General features: G+C 45.6%; 1 pseudogene; it reads right to left on the reverse strand.

Moving 5' to 3' along the window:
- Positions 1-6552: 6552 nt before the first annotated feature.
- Positions 6553-7208, reverse strand: LOC142847058 (coiled-coil domain-containing protein 43 pseudogene; annotated as a pseudogene).
- Between the last annotated feature and the right edge of the window lie 12220 nt (positions 7209-19428).

Genomic DNA, 19428 nt, shown 5'->3' on the forward strand with positions numbered 1-19428 from the left:
TGGAGGAACCCCTATCCAACCCGCGATGGTTTTAGGGAGAACTGATGAACTCTGAGGACAATATGATTAGTAGACTGCATTGCTTTATTCTCATTATTTTGTGAAAAAGGAAGCCTCTGTTCTCATACTTGGATAAATTACAGAATTATTCTCTACGCTCTTTTCTTGGGTTAGGGGACTGGTGTGGTAAGCCAGAAACTGCTATTTGTGATGGTGAAAAATAATTTTTCTCGGACTCATTTGTAAAACTGGAAACAAATTTTCCGCATTAGAATGGTCCTTGTACTGTGTGCCACCTGTCCCGATCTCAGGCCTACGTGATCTCCATGTGTGACCACAGTTAAAACGGGGAGCCATCCCTGTGTTCTAAGCCAACAGCGGTAGGGCTGACATTGGACAAGATCGATATGGGTCATCAGGAATCTGGCATCTGGTAGATCTGCCCACAGGTGTTGGGGGACCATCCTGCTGTCCCTTGAGATCAAGCTTCAGGAATCTTTACCAAGCAGGAATGGGAAGAACTACAGGGCAGCAAGGCCTCCACACCATTCAAACATTGTTTCTTTTCAGATTTCTTCAAGATATTTAACATTCATTGCTTTTTTTTGTAATAAATAAAAATGACGCTGTCTGTTGGTGGGTGGAAATACCGTGAGGCAGGGGCCAAGTGTTATTTATCTTTTAATGGCCAGCGCCTACTCCCCTATGTAATGCATGCTGGAGGTGTGGCCGTGGTACATGGCGCATGCTCCAAAGATGGCACCTTGCACCTATGCACATATAGGAGGCACTTATTCTCCCCAGTGGGTCATTTAGGAAAAAGAAGAGGATGTGAATTTGGGAGGTGTGTGTGTGTGTGTGTGTGTGTGTGTGTGTATGTGTGTGTGTGTGTGTGTATGTGTGTGTGTGTATTGGGGTGGGTGTGTATGTGTGTGTGTATGTGTGTATTGGGGTGGGTGTGTATGTGTGTGTGTGTGTATGTGTGTGTGTGTATGTGTGTGTGTATTGGGGTGGGTGTGTATGTGTGTGTGTGTATGTGTGTATTGGGGTGGGTGTGTATGTGTGTGTGTGTGTATGTGTGTGTGTGTGTATGTGTGTGTGTGTATTGGGGTGGATGTGTATGTGTGTGTGTGTATGTGTGTATTGGGGTGTGTGTGTATGTGTGTGTGTGTGTGTATTGGGGTGGGTGTGTATGTGTGTGTGTATGTGTGTGTATGTGTGTGTGTATGTGTGTGTGTGTATGTGTGTGTATTGGGTGGGTGTGTCTGGGAAGAGCGGGGGTGGATATGATCTAAACACATTCTATTCATACCTGAAATTACCAGTAAATAAATAAAAATTAGATGTATTCAGTTACCAAATAATATTTCTCTTCTTAAAGAGCAAAGGGGTTTGATAGTCTTTACTTTAGACTCTGAGCTGTGTAGAACGAAGAAACTCGTGTATTTTTACTTTACTCTGTCTCTCCTGTCTGTGTGAAGGTTATTGAGTTTTGGGTCTGAGTTACTATTTAATAACTTTTTTAGGTGTTGTACAACTTTCCATTCTAGCATGTTGTTGAGATAATGGAGGTCTTGTAACCATACTTTAACAAACATGTGACTGATCTCTGTGATCCCTCTGTTGAGCTGGATCCCACGCCCATTGCTGTCACTGATCTCTGTGATCCCTCTGTTGAACTGGATCCCACGCCCATTGCTGTCACTGATCTCTGTGATCCCTCTGTTGAACTGGATCCCACGCCCATTGCTGTCACTGATCTCTGTGATCCCTCTGTTGAACTAGATCCCACGCCCATTGCTGTCACTGATCTCTGTGATCCCTCTGTTGAGCTGGATCCCACGCCCATTGCTGTCACTGATCTCTGTGATCTCTCTGTTGAACTGGATCCCACGCCCATTGCTGTCACTGATCTCTGTGATCCCTCTGTTGAATTGGATCCCACGCCCATTGCTGTCACTGATCTCTGTGATCCCTCTGTTGAACTGGATCCCACGCCCATTGCTGATTCTCCTACCACATGCTCCTTTTCATTTCTTAAATTTCCTATGTCAGCTATCACTTGGGAAGTTGAAGTGTAAATTAATGAAGTGATTTAAAGAAACGTGAGTGACAGGCATTCTGAATGTGGTCCCCTTTGAAAGGCTAGAGCCTGCTAGAGAGTAAATTCTTGAGTCTGTATCTTTTTGTGTAAGGACTCAGTAGCTTTATTGTTACAAAAATGAGGAGCAGGGCCAGTATGAGTACGCCTTTTTCTCATTGCATTCTTCTCCCCCCCTCTCTGAACTGTTTATTACTGCTGCTATTTAGAATTAGGAAACTTGCTGGAATATTTCTTGATCTGACACTCTCTTGACTTCTTGGTATCTCTTCCTTCATACCTCACCTTTTTTTTTTTAAGTGGAGGTCTACTTGTGTTTCCCAGGCTAGCCTCAAAGGCCTTGGCTCAAGTAATCTATTTTTCTTAGCCTCCTAAGTATCTAGGACTAAAGGTGATGCCTACCTCTTGCTTTGTTACTGGTGCCTGGTTAACATCTCTTCCTTTCTTTCTTTCTTTCTTTCTTTCTTTCTTTCTTTCTTTCTTTCTTTCTTTCTTTCTTTCATCTTTCAAAGATTTATTTATTATGTGTACAGTGCTCCGCCCACATGTATGCCCGCAGACCAGCAGAGGGCACCAGATCTCATTGCAGATGGTTGTGAGCCACTGTGTGGTTGCTGGGAACTGAACTCAGGACCTCTGGAAGAACAGTGCTCTTAACCTCTAAGTCATCTCTCTAGCCCAAACATTTCTTTCTTCACAGCTTCCCTTAATCTTTATTTTTGGAATGTTTTCTTTTATTATATCTTCAGTTGTTGCTCCTCGTTTACATTCTGAATTCTTCAGAGACATAGTTCTTATGCCTTTTCCTTGGGTTTCTATTGCTATTGTCTTTGATAATTATTGTTTCTAATGCAATTAATGCTTCTAATATTGGTATACTTTTGAAACCACTGTCTTGCAATGTTACTTGAATTATTTTAAGATGCTGTCTATTTTGAATTGGTCTTTGCCCAGTCCTCAGAGTCCTATGACCACATGACCCTTTTGTTCTTGGCCTCCTGAGTAGCTGGGACTATAGGTGTGATCCACCATACCTGCCTCGTGTATGCTTTGACAGTACTTTCATTTGTTACTTGTACATAAAATCATAGTGCAATCTATGACATAATGCTATAATTATAGCCCTGTGAAATTGCTAAATTGATCATACCAGCCTCTCATTTTGGTTTGTTTTGTCTGTTCTTGAGGACTTGGCAGTGTGTCTTTTGTCTTCATTTGCTTTGTTTGACATGTAATGGATATATATATATATATATATATATATATATATATGATATATAACATGAGTGATATATATATATGCATGCATATATCTCAGTTATAAAACATAATAGCTTCTTTCTTAAGTCTTATAAAACACGTTTTCTTCTTAAGAAAAAAAAAGACGCTAAGAGCGGATTTCAACCATGACTCCACTAACGGGTTTTTGCTTCAGGAATATCGAATTACATCCTGCTGCTCTAATTCTACACCTTTCTCTGAGCACAGAGACTTCTTGTTTCAATGCCAAACCATGGTGGAATCTTTTAAAAGACATTTTAAGTGGCAATTAAACTCACATGTAATCACAACAACGTACATAACTCAATTAAAGAGCTCACAACAGGCGCAGCCGAAACCAAGCCTGCTGGAGCCTGGGCTGTGACAACCTTACCATGACAGCTCCCTGGCGCACTGTGGCTGTCAGATGCCACCGACTGCATGTCTCCACAGATTTGTGGATGACAGACCCCAGAGAGTTCATGAACTAAGACCATTCTGACAATGTTTGTCACCCGTAATATATCTTGGATAGTGTATCATACCCACGTTCCTCATTGATTGCTTCTCACGTACAGTTTTTGATTGTTTAATAAATTCTGTTTTTACTTACAGACATCCAGTAGGTATATGAAAAAGCTAATCATCAGAAATGCGAATTATAATTGCGATAAGCATTCTCATTTAACTTGTCCTGCTGCCTTAGCAAACATCATGGCCAAAATCAAAGCCACTTGAGGAGGAAAGGGTGCGTTTTGTCTTACAGGCTATAGGCCGTCATCAAGGGTGTCAGGGCAGGAATGCAGCAGAAACCCAGGGCAGAGGTCATGGAGGAACTAGGTTTGCTGTCTGGCTCACATCCACTACCTTTGGGTACAGCCCAAGCCCACCTGCCTAAGGACAGCCATGGGATGGGCCCTTCTGTAACAGTTAACACTCAAGACGCAGGTCCGTCCTCAGGCCAGTCCGATGGAGGCAATATTTCAGTTGAGGCTCCTTCTCCCCAAGCCTGTTAAACTGAAGATTAGTCGTCACAGAAGCTACCACCCACACTGTTAGAATAGCTATTACCAAAAAGACAAAAGTGTTGACAAAGATGGGAATAAATTAGAATTCATGTACAATGCTGGTGGGAATGTAAATTACTACAGCCGTTCCGGAAAATCATGTGATGCTCTTCAAAAATTACACATGGAACTATCTTACTATTTAGCAGTTTCATTCATATCTAAAGCTGTAAACCGGGATTTCAAGAGACGTCTGTACGCCCATGGTCATTGTGCAGCTTTTTTTTTTACTGACTTAAATAAGTTTATTTTAAAAAAGAAAAAGGTGGTTATTTTTGCAGTGTCATGGTTGTAGGATAAAGAGGCAGCATTGTCTTCTTTCCTTAACCATGTTTTTTTCTTCTGCACAAAGGTAGCTAATGTTACAAAAACAAGTCAGAAGACTTTCTCCAAGTACTGCTAACTACTAGATTTTATAGGCCACAAATGCTCTCAGTCATGAATGTCTTTCTTTTATAACCCTTTAAAAATGTAAAAAACCATTTTAGTTTGCCTCACACAGAAAAAGACTGGACCAAACTTGGCCTGTGAGTGGTAGTCTTCTAACCCCTGGTATAAAATATCTACTCTATCAGTCAGAGAAATCGTTCTCTCGAGGCTTTTGATAGCTGCTGCTCAAAGTCAAGTAACGACGGACTTTGTTTACAACTGTGTGACAACGCTGTGACAGAAGTAACACTGCCAAGTTTTCAAAAAAAGTTATGTCACAACATCAAAAGGTTGGAGATGCCTTCAGGATTAATCAAGATTAAAATGAAGAGAGTCCAACTGGCACATCCTTCCTCAAGTCAGAAACTACATGGAAATTTTTAGCTCTCTATTTTAAAGTATACTTGATTTCCTCATGGGTTAAGTTTTTCTTCAGTACTGGGGATCGATCCCAGGGCTTTGTAGACTAAGTAGGCACTCAACACAACTATGCTTGAGCCCAAATTGACACATTTTTAAAAAAGTTCTTAGCTCTGTCACACCCCAAATACCATCTTCCACGTTCCTAATTTGTTGTCATATAAAGTCTGGATCTAGGTAGGGTTCTTCATTAGCTGCTTCAGCCATAAAATACTGTCACGATAAGCCAGGCGCAGCCGTTTATGCTCATAATCTTCAAACTGAGAAACCGAGGCAAGGACAGTGCACAGAATTCAAGGACAGCCTACACTACAGAATGAAACCCTGTTTCCAAAAAACAAAAACAAAAAAACATTTTTAGGTAAATATTGCCTCAGGAATAATTTTTACTTCTTCTTCTTCTTCTTCTTCTCCTCCTCCTCCTCCTCCTCCTCCTCCTCCTTCTCCTTTTTCTTCTTCCTCCTCTTTTGGTGTAGGAACGTCGGGGCTGCATCCCCAGCACCCGGCCACCCACATGGCTAGCTCTAGCTTATGCCCGAAATAATTACACGGAAACTATATTCTTTTAAACACCGCTTGGCCCATTATATCTAGCCTTTTCTCGGTTAACTCTCGCACCTGGACTAGCCCATTTCTTATAATCTGTGTAGCCCATGAGCTGGCTTACCAGGAATGATCTTAACCTGCGTCTGCCTGGAGTGGGAGAATCATGGCGACTCTCTGACTCAGCTTCTTTCTCCCAGCCTTCTGTTCTGTTTACTCCTCCCACCTATGTTTTAACCTATGAGGGCCAAGCAGTTTCTTTTTTGCTTAACCAATGAAATCAACAGATTGATATATGACACTCCCACATCACCCCCCCCCCCCCCCCCCCCCCCGCTCCCTCAACTCCCTCCCTCCTCCTTCTCCTCTTCTTCTGGTTTCAGAAGGAATGGTCACCTTTCCTTCAGGATGTTAGCGGTTTGAATCAGGCTAATGATGCAAAGTGAGGGAAGACCTTTTTAAAAACAAGCCAGAAAAGCACAGGATTTCAGTACTAAAATAGAAAGGTTATCCTAATTCCAGATCTTTGGTAAAGATTCTGACTATAATTGATTGCCCACACCACCAAAACATGGTGCAATTTGTAGTGACAGGTGACTGTGATTTTCCTTTTGAACATGTAAACAAAGGGGAAAAGCCTTAGGGAATTTTGGGAAATGCATTAATTTCAGTTCTCTTAAATAAACAGACTCACAATTACTTCACAGGTGGAAGGAAGAGTGTGGGCTGTGGTTATCGCTTGTGTTCCCCTCCCTGTGTCCTTTTCTTTCCTGTCTCCTTGTGCTCCTGCTTGATAGTTTGTCCTCCCTCTGCAGCTTGTCCTGTTCCTTCTTCCTTTGGGACTCGTCCTGAAGCGAGTCTCGCTCCAGTTTCCGAGCGCTGGGAACGTCTTCCACATTGGTGTTTCTGAACAGAGATTTGTCAGAACCGATGTTTGCTGTCAAAGTACCCAGATCATCTTTCTCATTCACTTTGTCCTCTTCACCTGTTACATGGCCTGCTGGGCCAGCAGGGCGGCTTTCCTCTGCCCCTCCTCTCCTGAAACCATCCTGAGCTTCACCATGACTTGTGCCTGCTTCTCAATCAAAGTGGCAATGGCCTGAACCTCACCTCCTTCTTTTTACTTTGGTGGTGACCTTTTGCATTTCTAACCATCGCTTTACAATTTCCATACAGATATCAAGGAGGGAATCTTCTTCCAGGAAAGTAGAGAGAATACCTTGCATGGCATCCAGATTCTCTTCCTTTTCGTCCTGTAGGACACTGAGGATATAAGTGCCGGCCTGATCCACTCCCAAAGCCTCCAACTCTTGGTCCAACCAGGATCCAAAGACCCCACCATTGCCTTCACGGAGGACTGCCCAGGGCACTTTGCTGGGCGCCACCATGCTGGGGAGGGGGGACCGTGCAACTTTTTATAATGGTCAAAACAAAGAAACTTCTGTCAGTGGGTGGAAAATGGTGTGTGGTGTGAAATACTATTCATCCTCATAAAAGGAGATTCTGTGTCTTGCACTAACATGAATGAAATGGAAGATACTATGTTAAGTGAAACAATCCAGGCACTGAATGATGCTTTGAGATCTTGCTTCTATGTGGGATCTAAAATGACTGAATTAAAAAAGATACGATGGTATTAAAAGGGTTTTGGGGAAGGGGAAAAAGTTGGTCAAAGAACGCAATTATCAGGAGGAATAAGTTCAAGAGATTCAAACAATGGGAGGTAATTCATATGCTAATTAGCTTAATTTAGCAATTCCTAAATTCATGTATATTGCTAACCGCCTTGTTTTGTTAAATATATTTAACTTTATTATATTATTATATATCATAATATTATATGACACAATATTCTAAATTTTTATTTGTCTTGGATTTTATTCTTGACATTGCCTTTCAGGTAAAGCTCCAAAACTTTGGGTAATTTTAATTTTTTTAAAAAATGCATATGGGGTGCTGAAACATGCCTTTAATCCTAGCACTTGGGAGGCATAGGCAAAGGCAGGCGGATCTCTGTGAGTTTGAGGCCAGCCTGGTCTGCAAGAGCTAGTTCCAGGACAGCTAGGGCTGTTACACAGAGAAAACCCTATCTTGGAAAAACAAATGTCTTGCTTGTCCCTTGTGCATTTAGTGTCTGTGGAGTCCAGAATAGGGTGTTAGGTCCTCTGGAAGTGGAGTTACAGACGCTTGTCAGTCAACACATAGGTGCTGGGAATCGAACCTGGATCCTCTGGAAGAACATCCAGTGCTCTTAGCAGTCAAATCACATCTGCAGTCTCAAAGGTAATTTTCAAAATGGACACAAACCTCAATTTTGAACTTACAGACTAACGGGTGATAATGTTTTCTTTGTTTACCATTTACCATGTGATGTAGTACGAGTTGAAGACATTCCATATTACGTGGCTTTGAGTGGAATATTTGTAACTTTCTAACAGGATTTCAGTGGTCACCAGGGTCCTGCAGGACGTGGCATTAGAAGGTGAGGTCGGAAGAACAGGGAGACCAGCTGGTGTTAGCACAGGTAAATAAGATGCCGCGCTGTAGTCAAGAGTTCCATGCGCACTGTCTCCATGGATCTTTCCAGCACATGCTCCCACCTCAGTTCTCAGTTCCTCATCTGGTTTGAGCAAAGGGAGAGGCTCTGTTGAAATTGAATAAGAGCTCTTGGCCCTGGTCCACATGGTGAGCATGCCGACGGGGATCCTGGACATGAATTGGTAGTTAAAAGCTACTGGTCCACAGACTGCAAGCCTGTGAGGTCTGACCTGATTGCTCGCTCTCTCTCTCTCTCTCTCTCTCTCTCTCTCTCTCTCTCTCTCTCTCTCCCTCTCCCTCTCCCTCTCCCTCTCCCTCTCCCTCTCCCTCTCCTTCTCCCCCACCCCTCCATGGGGAGTTAGGAGGGAAATGAGATTGCTGCCGCAGGTAGGAGACTCACTAAGCAGGAAGTGAGGCACATCCAGGAAATGATTCTTTTCATCTGTGCCTTCAAGGGACATGTGGGTTGAAACAAGATGAAGCTAAATGACGGAACTGAAAGTTAGGAGGCCCGTCTTTCTTTGGCTTTGCAGCCATGGAGGAAATGTGACACAGGAAGCCTGAAGAGTAGGTCCCCCCATCACAGCACTTCACAGTTTATGAGGTGCTTACGGTTTATGTGGGCTAGAAACAGTTATTGCCACTTTTATTCATACGAGGACCCTGGAGCCCCGAGACACGAGGTCACCTGCCCTTAGAGAAATGGTCGGTAAACAGGGTCAGAATTTGAACCTGAGTCTGCTCGTCGCCGGGTTTCTTTCTCGTACCAGTTACACAGTGGTGCCTGCTATATTGAAGTTTGAAATACTGACCCTACGTGGCATTCCCACTGAGGCTGATCTCAGGAAGCTGGGTTATGGCTTGGCTGCCAGGGTTTTCAAAGCTTCCCGGACGATTCCAAGCAGGCTGAGCACTATGGCTGCCTGCTGTCCCCTCCCCAGAGGCTGGGGATCAGCTCCTGCTCATCCATCCCTTCTCTCCCGTGACAAGAACCCCCGCGGATCATGGTAGACACCAGGTTCCGCTCTGAGGGTGGAGAGATGGCCTTTGGGACCTGCTCTCAGGGGATGCTGTGACTCTGGGGACCACCAGGCCAGGGAGATAATCTGAGCACTGCACCTCCCTCACACCGACCACCTGCAGTCATTTAATGTCACCTGACTCAGTTTCCAGAATGGCATACATTTTGCGAGAAGGCATGTTAATAAAGCCTGCGCCGCCCCTTCCAGCTTGCAGGAGGCTCCAGTGCCCCCTGCAAGCTGGAGAGCTTCTCTCTCCTGTCACTTGGTTTGCTCCCATGGGTCCTGGACCTGGCCACTTCTGCTTCCAGGATCTGGCATCTCCAGGTGCCTCATCGGCCAATGCCGGCCTCCTCCTGGGATCCTAGAAGGCGTGAGGGAGGCAGGGCTGTGAAGATTAGAAAGCTTGTTGTTTGCAATCAGGATATGTGAGCTCTGACCTTGTAACCTCCTGGACTTTTGACCTTGAGCAAGCTTTCTGACCTCTCTGAGCCTTACTGCCCTTGCATACAAGGGTATGAAAGTTGCCATCTCATGGGTTGATGGCGCGATGCAGGGAGGTGGCAGAGACTAAGTGCCCACACCAGAGACTGCTGTGCTCAACAACCAGTAACTGTATTACTGAGGAAATTGAAGAAAAGTTCTCTCTCCTTTTGAGACAGGGTTTCACTGTGGAGCCCTAGTTAGCCTTGGCTAGCTATGTACACTGTACATCAGATCAGTTTCTTTTCTTTCATGGATTCTTTGTGGATCTCACATCATCCATTCTGACCCCAGTTATATCCATGTCTTCTTGAATTTGCCCTCTGCCCTTGCAGCCCCGCCCAATCAAGACCAAATTTAAAAGAGAAACAAAAAAACCAAAGAAATGATACAAAACTAACAACAACAAAATCAGAATTTTGTTGAAGACGCTGTAGTGTGGCTCATTGTGTCACACAGTTTACCCTTTAGTTCATTCACCTCTACTTGCAAGTGTTTGTCTCAAATCACTAGTCTGGCTTGAGGCCTCTGCTTTCTGCTACACCACTGATAATGGGTTCTCAATGGGGCTCCTCTTGGGTAGCCCGTTGTCTTGTGTCATGGACATCCTGCTGTTTGGACGCGGGGGTGGGGGGTGGGGGTGGGGACAACTCATAGCTCTGGTCCTGGGCCTGGGTGGTAGCTGTGTTGATCAGCTTGCCAGCTTTCCCTCATGGCCATTGCCCAGATGAGCTCCCCAGCACTGCCTAGGCTAGCTCACCCAGCGCAGCCTACAGCAGGGAGTGGGGCCAGCTCTCCTGCTCTGGGGCCCTAAGATCCGGGTCCCCCTCACTCACATCAACCAGGCTGGCTTCTAACTTACAGAGATTGGCCTTCCTTTGCCTTCCCAGTGCTGGGATGAAAGGCGTGCACCATCACAGTGTGGAAATAAGCTCTCCCTGCATATCCGGCAAATCATCTACACTAGATGACTTAGCACTCAGCCTCGGAACAGCTTTGCAAGGTTCCCATCATTTTCTCTATTGTATAAGTGAGACAACCGGAGTTAGAGAGTACAAAAACTCATTTTCAGGTGCACATCTAGTAAGCTTCAGGGCCAGAACTTGCTTGCTTCTGACTTGTCTGACGTTGAGATTTTTTTGGAGATCTGTTGGACAGAGTTGTGAGTGTCTGGTAGACCGCAGAGCACAGGAAGCAGCCATCAGCTTGGCTGTCTGTGAGGAGAGAGAGCAGCACCCAGTGGGCTGGGCAGCAGCTTCCTGCTTCCTCTTTGTCTCCAGAGGACAAGCGGGGGGGGTGGGGTGGGGTGGGGTGGGGTGGGGGGGTGGGGGGGTGGGGTGGGTAGGAGCAGCAGCGGGCTGAGAGGAAAGTGACTTCAGCAGCCACACAGTAATACCCTGTCTGCTGGCCTGCGACCCAAGCGTCCACAGAAACAGTGGCCTTCTGCCCAGTCTTAGGAACAGAGAGTCATGTTTGTGGGTATGAGGGTAGGCAGACGGCGGCAGGTGTGATGAAGTGGGTGGGGAAGGAATGACATCTCCCTCTGGCAGGGACCTGGGTGGGACTGGCACCTGGTGGGCTCTCAGCCAGTTCCCATGGGAAGGAGCCCTGGGGGTGGGTGGCCTACTCCCCAGCTGCCTCTTCTGTCAGGCTCCCGTGCATCTCAAGCCTCTGCCTTTGCATGCAAGGTGGAACCAGGCTGTTGATGAGAAATGGCAATCACAGCTCCCACAGCAGCCTGACCACGGGGGGCGCATGCTGATGAGTAAGAGGAGGCGGATCAGGAGACTCCAGGAGGCTGGCACCTCACAGCCCTGAGCAGTATGACTGTGGTGACAGCTGGGGCGTTTGTTTGGTCCTTTATAGAGCACTGCCACCCATCCAGACCTTGCCCAGTGGGCTGAAGAGGCCCTACAGGGAGATGGAGTCTGAACAGAGACTTCACGCGGACTGCCACCGGGTGTGACTGGTCGCTTGGCTTGATGTCCTCGTTGACCAGCTAAGTGCAGTGTGATGGCCACGATGTCCCTCCAGTGCACCACGTCATGCCTGCTGAGAGCCAGGACAGTGACCTTAGCTTGCCCTGCCCCATCTTAGCACTTGGCACAGGCACAAGACGAATGTAGTTCACAGATGACGGGAGGGAGGGAGGGAGGGAGGGAGCTTTGCCATGCAGGTGTTGGCTTGATTTTGCTCGGTGGGAAAACACTTGGTTTCATCTTCCACCAGCTCCAAAGTTCATCTGTTTACTTGGGATATCTGCATATTTTACACAAGTAGGGGAAAACAAATCCTGTGATATGTACTTTATTATATAGCTGGATCTACTTTCTTTCCTTTTAAAATCTGGGTCTTAGATAGTCCTGACTGGCTTTGAACTCTTAATCCTCCTGACTCTGCCTCCTGAATGTTGAGATTCCAGGCATATACCACCACCACACTCTGTTTATGCAATGCTGGAAACCGAACCCAGGGTTTTACTATGCTCAGACTAGAAAGGAGGGTTTCGGAACAAGGATCCCCCTCCCTCTGTAACTGCTAAATCAAGGTCCTTCTCGCTAGGTAAAATTTTATGTTAACTTTTCTTGTGTATTTCGTGAGTGGATACTATGTAAACATCCCCTTTCTCTATGTGTTTTGCATGATGAGTTTAGGACTTGTTAATGATTCTGCCTGGATCAATTACGACTGTGCAGTTGGATTCACTTTTAAAGACAACACAATTACCAACCAAAAACAAACGAACTTTCTAGGGCTTATTTATTGGCAACAGTGCAGTCTTGTGCATCCCAAACGCTGTTTGCTTGGTTCTCTTCCTAGCTTTGGTTCTGTTGAGTGCGGCTTAGTCAGTTGTTAAGTACACACTGCTGACTGTCACATATACACGGCTGTGTTTACAGTTAGGGTGACAGTATCTCAGTGGATGCTGGATCATTCTATCTGATTCATTCTCATCTTCCAGAGCCAATGGTCCCCTTGCGGCTCAACACCGCCTCTTAAATTTGGTCTGAACTTAAGCTCTGTCTCCTTCTATTTAGAGCCAGGATATGTGGTGTTACTCTTTGCACCCCAGTGACTCTAATTTTCACTCAGCCTTTCTTCGTGAGTGACTCAGCATTTTATGGCCTGACATTTTAAGAGAACCACTTTGCTATTAAACTGAAGCCATATATTAAAGTTAAACCTTGAAGCAAGCATGGGTCCAACAAAGGTTAGACAAAGATAAGACAATTTGTCACACCTCCTAGCCCATGGTGCAGGGCAGAGATGACATGAGGCTTTGGAACCAGAGTGCACTGGGACCTCTCACCTCAATGTCTTCTTTCTTTCCTTCCTTCCTTCTTTTTTTTGGGGGGGGAGAGGGGGAGAACACAAGGTCTCACTGTGTAGCCCAGGTTGTCCTGGAACTTCTTATGCAGCCCAGGCTAGCCTTGCACACAAGGCATTTCTCTTGTCTCAGCCTCTCCCTGTTTTCAAATTCTACTGTGAAAAAGCATCCAGATTCAGCAGACCCTCTCTGGTTGCATTTACAGACTAGAACATTCTGTGATCAGATTTGGGGCCCTGGGACAGAATATTTAAGGCATGCTTAAAAGTTGAACTTCCAAATTGGGACAGTTGTAAGTTTGAAGCGAGTTGCTATTGATTTTTGTCTCATACTGAGGAAGGATGGATGAGCTCGGGAAGAAAGCCTTCCTGTCTGAGCATCTAGCAGCAGCCTGTCAATCGAGCCGCCGTCCTTCCTCCATCATTTATTTCCAGCTCACAGAAGTGCCGAAGCTTTTTCTGCCCCAGAATGCCGGCCAGGAAAGCAGCAGCAGCTATTTTAGCGGAAGCCTTTCTGTCTGTGTCTACCTACACAAAACGAGTGATCCGGGGCACTTTCTTTCTCCAGCCTTGCTGCGTCTTGTTCTTTCTGAGAATTGAAAGGGAGGCAGAGGTAACCAGGCAGGAGAGAGCCAGAGCTGCAGAGTCGGGGTGGGGGGAAGAAAGCTGATGCAGCTGCTTTCTTCTCTCTCCCTTTCCAGATTGTCTCCTCAATTCTATTATTTTGGGAACCCCAATTACCCTAAGGAGGGCCCAGCTCCCTGCAGATTCTGCTTACTTCTCCCAATCTATCACAAACTTGTTTGCTCTTTATCAAACAGTCTTAATTAAAGTCGACATCACCCACAACACTTGGACCATCTCTCTCTTCCCAGGCTTGCATAATATTGCATGCAGAGCTAAAGTTAACACTATTCTTCATCCATCCATCCATCCTCCATCCATCCATCCATCCATCCATCCATCCATCCATCCTCAATCCATCCTCCATCCACCCCTATCATCCATCCATCCATCCTGCATCATCCATCCGTCCGTCCATCCGTCCGTCCATCATTCATCCATCCATCCTCCATTAATCATCCATCCATCCATCATCCATCCATCTGTCTGTCCATCATCCATCCATTCATCATCCATCCATTCATTATCCATCCATCCATCCATCCTTCTATCAGTCACTTGATGCCTCTTCTAAGCCAGGTTAGGTGTTGTATTCAACATCTCTCACTGTGACACCTCCACAGCTCCCTCCCTCCTCTCAGACAGGGCATAGCTTTGGGAGTAGCTCCAGTCTCATGTTACTCTGTAGTGTAGGGACCTGATGCCTGCACGGATCATTCCTGACACCACGTGATCATCTGCCTACCTAATCAGCACTCACCAGCAGACTGCTAGAGGGCACCACTCCAGTATCTAGCACAGGAGATCCTGTTGATTGACCCCTGGTGGCAGGGCAGCCCCGCCCATAGGAAACAAATCCTTACTTGCCACTCTGAAGAAGTGCCAAGTGCAGTGATTTCCCAGCTATGACAAGAGCATCCCAGGGGGAAAAGACTAAGTAAGGAAAGCACAGTGGTGTCTACTGGGCGTCGGGGAGGTGTAGTGTGGATTGCCACCTGGAGGGAGAGTGTGTGGGAGAGGGAAAGGCTGGGAAGGGTGGAGAAGAGGGAAAATTTGAGCTGTTCCCTGAAGCATAGTAGTGATGTCACCAGACTGAAGTTTAGAATTATTTCTCCCACTGTCTCTGTCTCTCTGTCTCTCTCCTAGCAAGAACAATTTACTGTGTAATTTACTTCAGGTTGGGGCTGGGATTGGTGCTCCATAGTGTGCCTTAAGGCAGGATTTGTCACGTGGGACAATATAGCCCAGAGGCACATAGGACAAGACACCCCTCTCGTTTCACCTTGATAGTTAGTCCCAGACAAGTGAAGGACGGAGGAGGAGAGATCAAATCCAAGGACACGTGAATCCTGAAACCCAGTCCCAAAGGGTAAAGTACTAATGTTGTATCCTTATGTTTGAAAAACCCAAAAGAATGAACTTTAGAAGACAGTTGCCCAGAATTCTTAACAGAAGAGGCAAGAGTAGACCTCCGGCTTTCTGTTGCCCCCCAGTCTCTGCCTGATTAGAGTCAGTTTCAAGGGTACGGAGCTCCCTCTGTGAACCATGAAGAGAGTGACTTCCCCTAGTTCTCAAATGACCCCAAAGGCAGAGAGACTGTCAGCCACCCTGGATTCAGAAAGCCAGAGCTGAGTAATGAGAGGAGAGGAAAATGTACCCAGCCGTGACATCAGATGGGATTTATTCTCATCATCTCAGGCTCCCTATTGTGTGGCACCCTCGTTCAACACCTGCACATACAGCTATATTTTAGGATACAACTCAGAGGGCTTCAGGCTCTCAGAAATAATGGCAGTACGCTGTTACCATAGATGTGCCCTTTCCAAAGTGCGAAACAGGAAGGTGACCTGCCGATTCAGAGGAAGGCAATAAAGCACACATTCAATTACGATGACGTACATTTAATCACAATTGTTTAATGGTATTTGAGATTTCTTATTTAATCAGTAATGAGACTACCTGGCAATTAATGTTCACAGAATCACGCTGCCCTTACCAGCTCAGTGTTGATTTTAAACTAATCTTTCTGTTTTATATCCTCTCTCTGTTTCTGCAGTTAATAAAGGTGCCATAATGAGTTGTATTAAAACATCAATTTCTTCTTTTGTTGAGCCCACAAGTTTATCAAGGGTTTTAATCAAGATACTGAGGTGATTCCTAGGAGCGTGGGTTTGGGGGTACTGCTCATTTGGAGAAGGCACGTGGGAGATGTCTTGGCACATGACCCATCAGTTCTTACAGCTTTTTTGGTCTTTGCTGGAGGGGTCTGAAGACAAGGACCATTTCATGGGTTGTTGAGGCTGTACAGACCCTCAGCACAGAAGGAACCAAGTTTGGCTTAATGCTCCCCGCTGCTGCCTTGAAAGTATGAGCAACTATTGAAGCAGGACCCCACCTTCTCATCTGGTACTGTTCCTGAGAATTCTGGCTTTTCCTGTGTGAGGATGGCTCAGGATGGATCTCAGCTGAGAAGGCCATGCTTGAGTAGCTTTGCTATGTCCTCCTTGGAGCTGTGGGCAGGGGAAGAAGGCTCTGTGTGTGGAGTTAGGAGCAGCTGGGGAGGCCTGACCCTTGATTTCCCACCTGATCTTTGTCCCTGAAGATCCCTCGTTCTTGCAGGCCTAGAGTCCAAACTGTAGGGATGCCGCATGAAAGAAGACATCGGTGTAAGGGGCAGTCATGGAAATTCTCTTTAGGGGAGAGAAAAGGCTTCTTGTGGGGGCTGGAGAGACATCTCAGAGGTTAAGATCATCTGCTAATCTTGCGGGGGACTGGAGTTCTGTTCCCATTACCCACAATGGGAACTTGTGGTTACAACTGCCTGTAACTTCAGTTCCAGGGCATCTGGTACCCTCATCCGTTCTCTGCATGTACCTGGGTGCACACACACACACACACACACACACACACACACACACACACACACTTCCACAGTCTGTGTATGCAATAAATAAAAATAGAAAACCTTAACAACAATATCAGTTCGCCAAATCTTTATTTAAAAGCCTCTTTTGAAAAGTTCTAACAATATCTGACTTTTATCTTATTTTCTTATTATTTTTAACTATAAAGAGGGAGGCTTACTTTGGTTCATGCATTGGGAAGTCCAACACTGTGGGGGCAGCATCTGGGGAGATTCTTGTTGGCTGAGTCCCAAGGTCTGACAATGCATTGCAAAGCAGGAGGCAGGAATTGTGATTGTGTGTGCATGTGTGTGTGTTGTTATTTCTTGCCCCTCTCTCTTGTAGTTTAAATAAGTAATATTCGCCAGAAGCTCATAAGCTTGAACACTTGGTCCTCAGTTGGTGATGCTGTTTTGAGGATCACATACATAGACTATTTGGCAGGTGTGCCCTGAATGGAGGAAGCGCATCACTGGGGTGGGCTTCAAGGGTCTATAGCCTTGGCCCTCGTCTAGGGCTCTCTCTGATTTGTGTCGGTGGTTGAAGATGTGGCAATCTGCTTCCTGCTGCGGTCCACCTGTGGCCATGCCGGCATACTGCTATGGACTCTGGAGCTATCAGCCTAAACTCCTCCTTCCTTCCGTGGCTTTTGTTCAAGGTGTCTCATCACAGCAGCAGGAAAGAGAGAGAAAGACCCTCTCTCTTCTTGGAAGCCACTGTAACCTAACTACGGAGGTGTCAACCCAGGATAACATCATCTTATCTAATCACGCCCTAAAGGCCACGCCTCTGAACACCATTCTCAGACTCAATGTCCATATCCATAACAGTGTGGATTAAAGTTTAACAAATGAGACCTGAGGGACACACAGTAGCAAAGAATTACCAATGGTTGCCTAAATACTCTGCCTATGCCATTGATCCAAGTTCATCCACGTGGTCTTTGGAAGGATTTGCTGCACGGAGGACTGGAGATCGTCTGTAGTTTCTTGCTTTGGTGACCTTCATGAGGTTAAGTATAGATTAGGGGAGGGGAAAGAAGAGAGGAAGTAAGAGCGAGCATTGTTTTGGCTATCGTCTGTTCCTTATTCACTTAGCCACCAGGTTCAGCCTACACTCATGGAGAGGAAACCGCACAAGCAGACAGATTGCAGGAGGCACAGGTTAAGGACACATTCTAGGTATCTACTGTAGGATCCGTAAGCTCCCACCATCTCTCCATGCCCAGGAGGGGTGTGGCACTCTTAGCTCTATAGAAACCAAGAAATACAATCCAGCCCCATGCCTGGAAGGTGAACTGAGATATGTGTGAACAGCTCTGATGATACACATGTTCCCATGGCATAGTGACTTGCTTAACTAATGAGAGGGTCTGTGGAGAGTTTTCATCAAGCAAAGGTTAATAAATCAAGTTGGGGTTTAAGAGCTTAACTGACTTGAAGGAAATGGGCAATCATTGAATATCTTTGAGCAGGGGAGTAATTTAACCAGTGATTCCTAAAATGATTATTATTAACTGGCTTTTAAATTGAGAAGGAGAAATTCATATGCAAGGTTAAAATTAGAGGTCCAGAGGGATATGTAAATAAAAAACAAGGTTCTTTACTTTCCCTGGGACCTTTCTCAGCATTATTTTTGTCAGCCTCTTAGATATCTTGGGAATAATGAGGAACACACACACACAAGAAGGAGAGGGTGTCACGTGAGTGACTTTCTTTTGTACTCCTTGGAAAGCTCAGGAGTGTGTGTGTGTGTGTTGTGTGTGTGTGTGTATGCTATCTCTTTCCCCTCATTCTAAATCAATTATCTATGTCTTTAGCACACATTATTCTGTATCTTTTTTAACTTTCCCATATATTTTAGAGATAATTTCACAACATAGATAGGACTGTCTTATTGAAGGCTTTGAAAAGATTTAAGTTGGTGGCCCAGTGGAATAGAATGAATGCAGCGGAGGCAGCCAGACGGACTAAAAGACCCTGAATAATTCTGATTATTTTTATTCATTTATTCACCAAACATTGATTTAGGTCTTTGCTGAGCCCTGGCTTATCATGTTACATAAGAAATGATCTCTGCTTTCAAAGAGCTCGAGGGAGCGAAAACAAGCAAACACATAAATCCTGGTACAACGTGTTTGGGTGTTGTCGCTGGGGTGAGGTGACAAGTGTCTAGACTGGGATGTCTCCCTGAGATAAAAAGCACAAAGTAGTGGAAATACTCTTTCTTTGGAAAGAGCGTTAATGGGTGCAGTGTGATGAAGGGTTGCTGCGGGCTCTCTTGAAACATCCGTCATTTATTTTATATGCTCCTGTTGCCTCCTGCACACATTGCCGGGGGTGTGTGTGCCTGACATGGACCAGTGTCACCCCACAGACTGAGTGGCTTGTGATACCGGTTGTTTCCTCATCATTTCTCAACCTTCGCCGATAGCATCCCCAACTCCCGCCTGGCTTCTGCACAAACAGTGAGCAAGTGCTTGATTATGCGGGAAGATGAGCCTCTGATTCATTTTTGATGCTCAGTGTTATGAGGCAAGCTCCCCGGCCATCTGTTCAGAGGAGGAACATGGCACATATTTTGATTATTATATTTTTATCTTAATCAAGTGGCAACTTTCCGTCTTGATGTTTCTTAACCTGAGCGGTTGTGGTGGGGAGGCGGTGTGCTGGAACTGACTGGCGAGGGAGGGGAGAAGGAGGTGCCACCTGGTG

Source organism: Microtus pennsylvanicus, chromosome 3 (genome assembly GCF_037038515.1).
Source record: "Microtus pennsylvanicus isolate mMicPen1 chromosome 3, mMicPen1.hap1, whole genome shotgun sequence".
NCBI classification, from domain to species: domain Eukaryota; kingdom Metazoa; phylum Chordata; class Mammalia; order Rodentia; family Cricetidae; genus Microtus; species Microtus pennsylvanicus.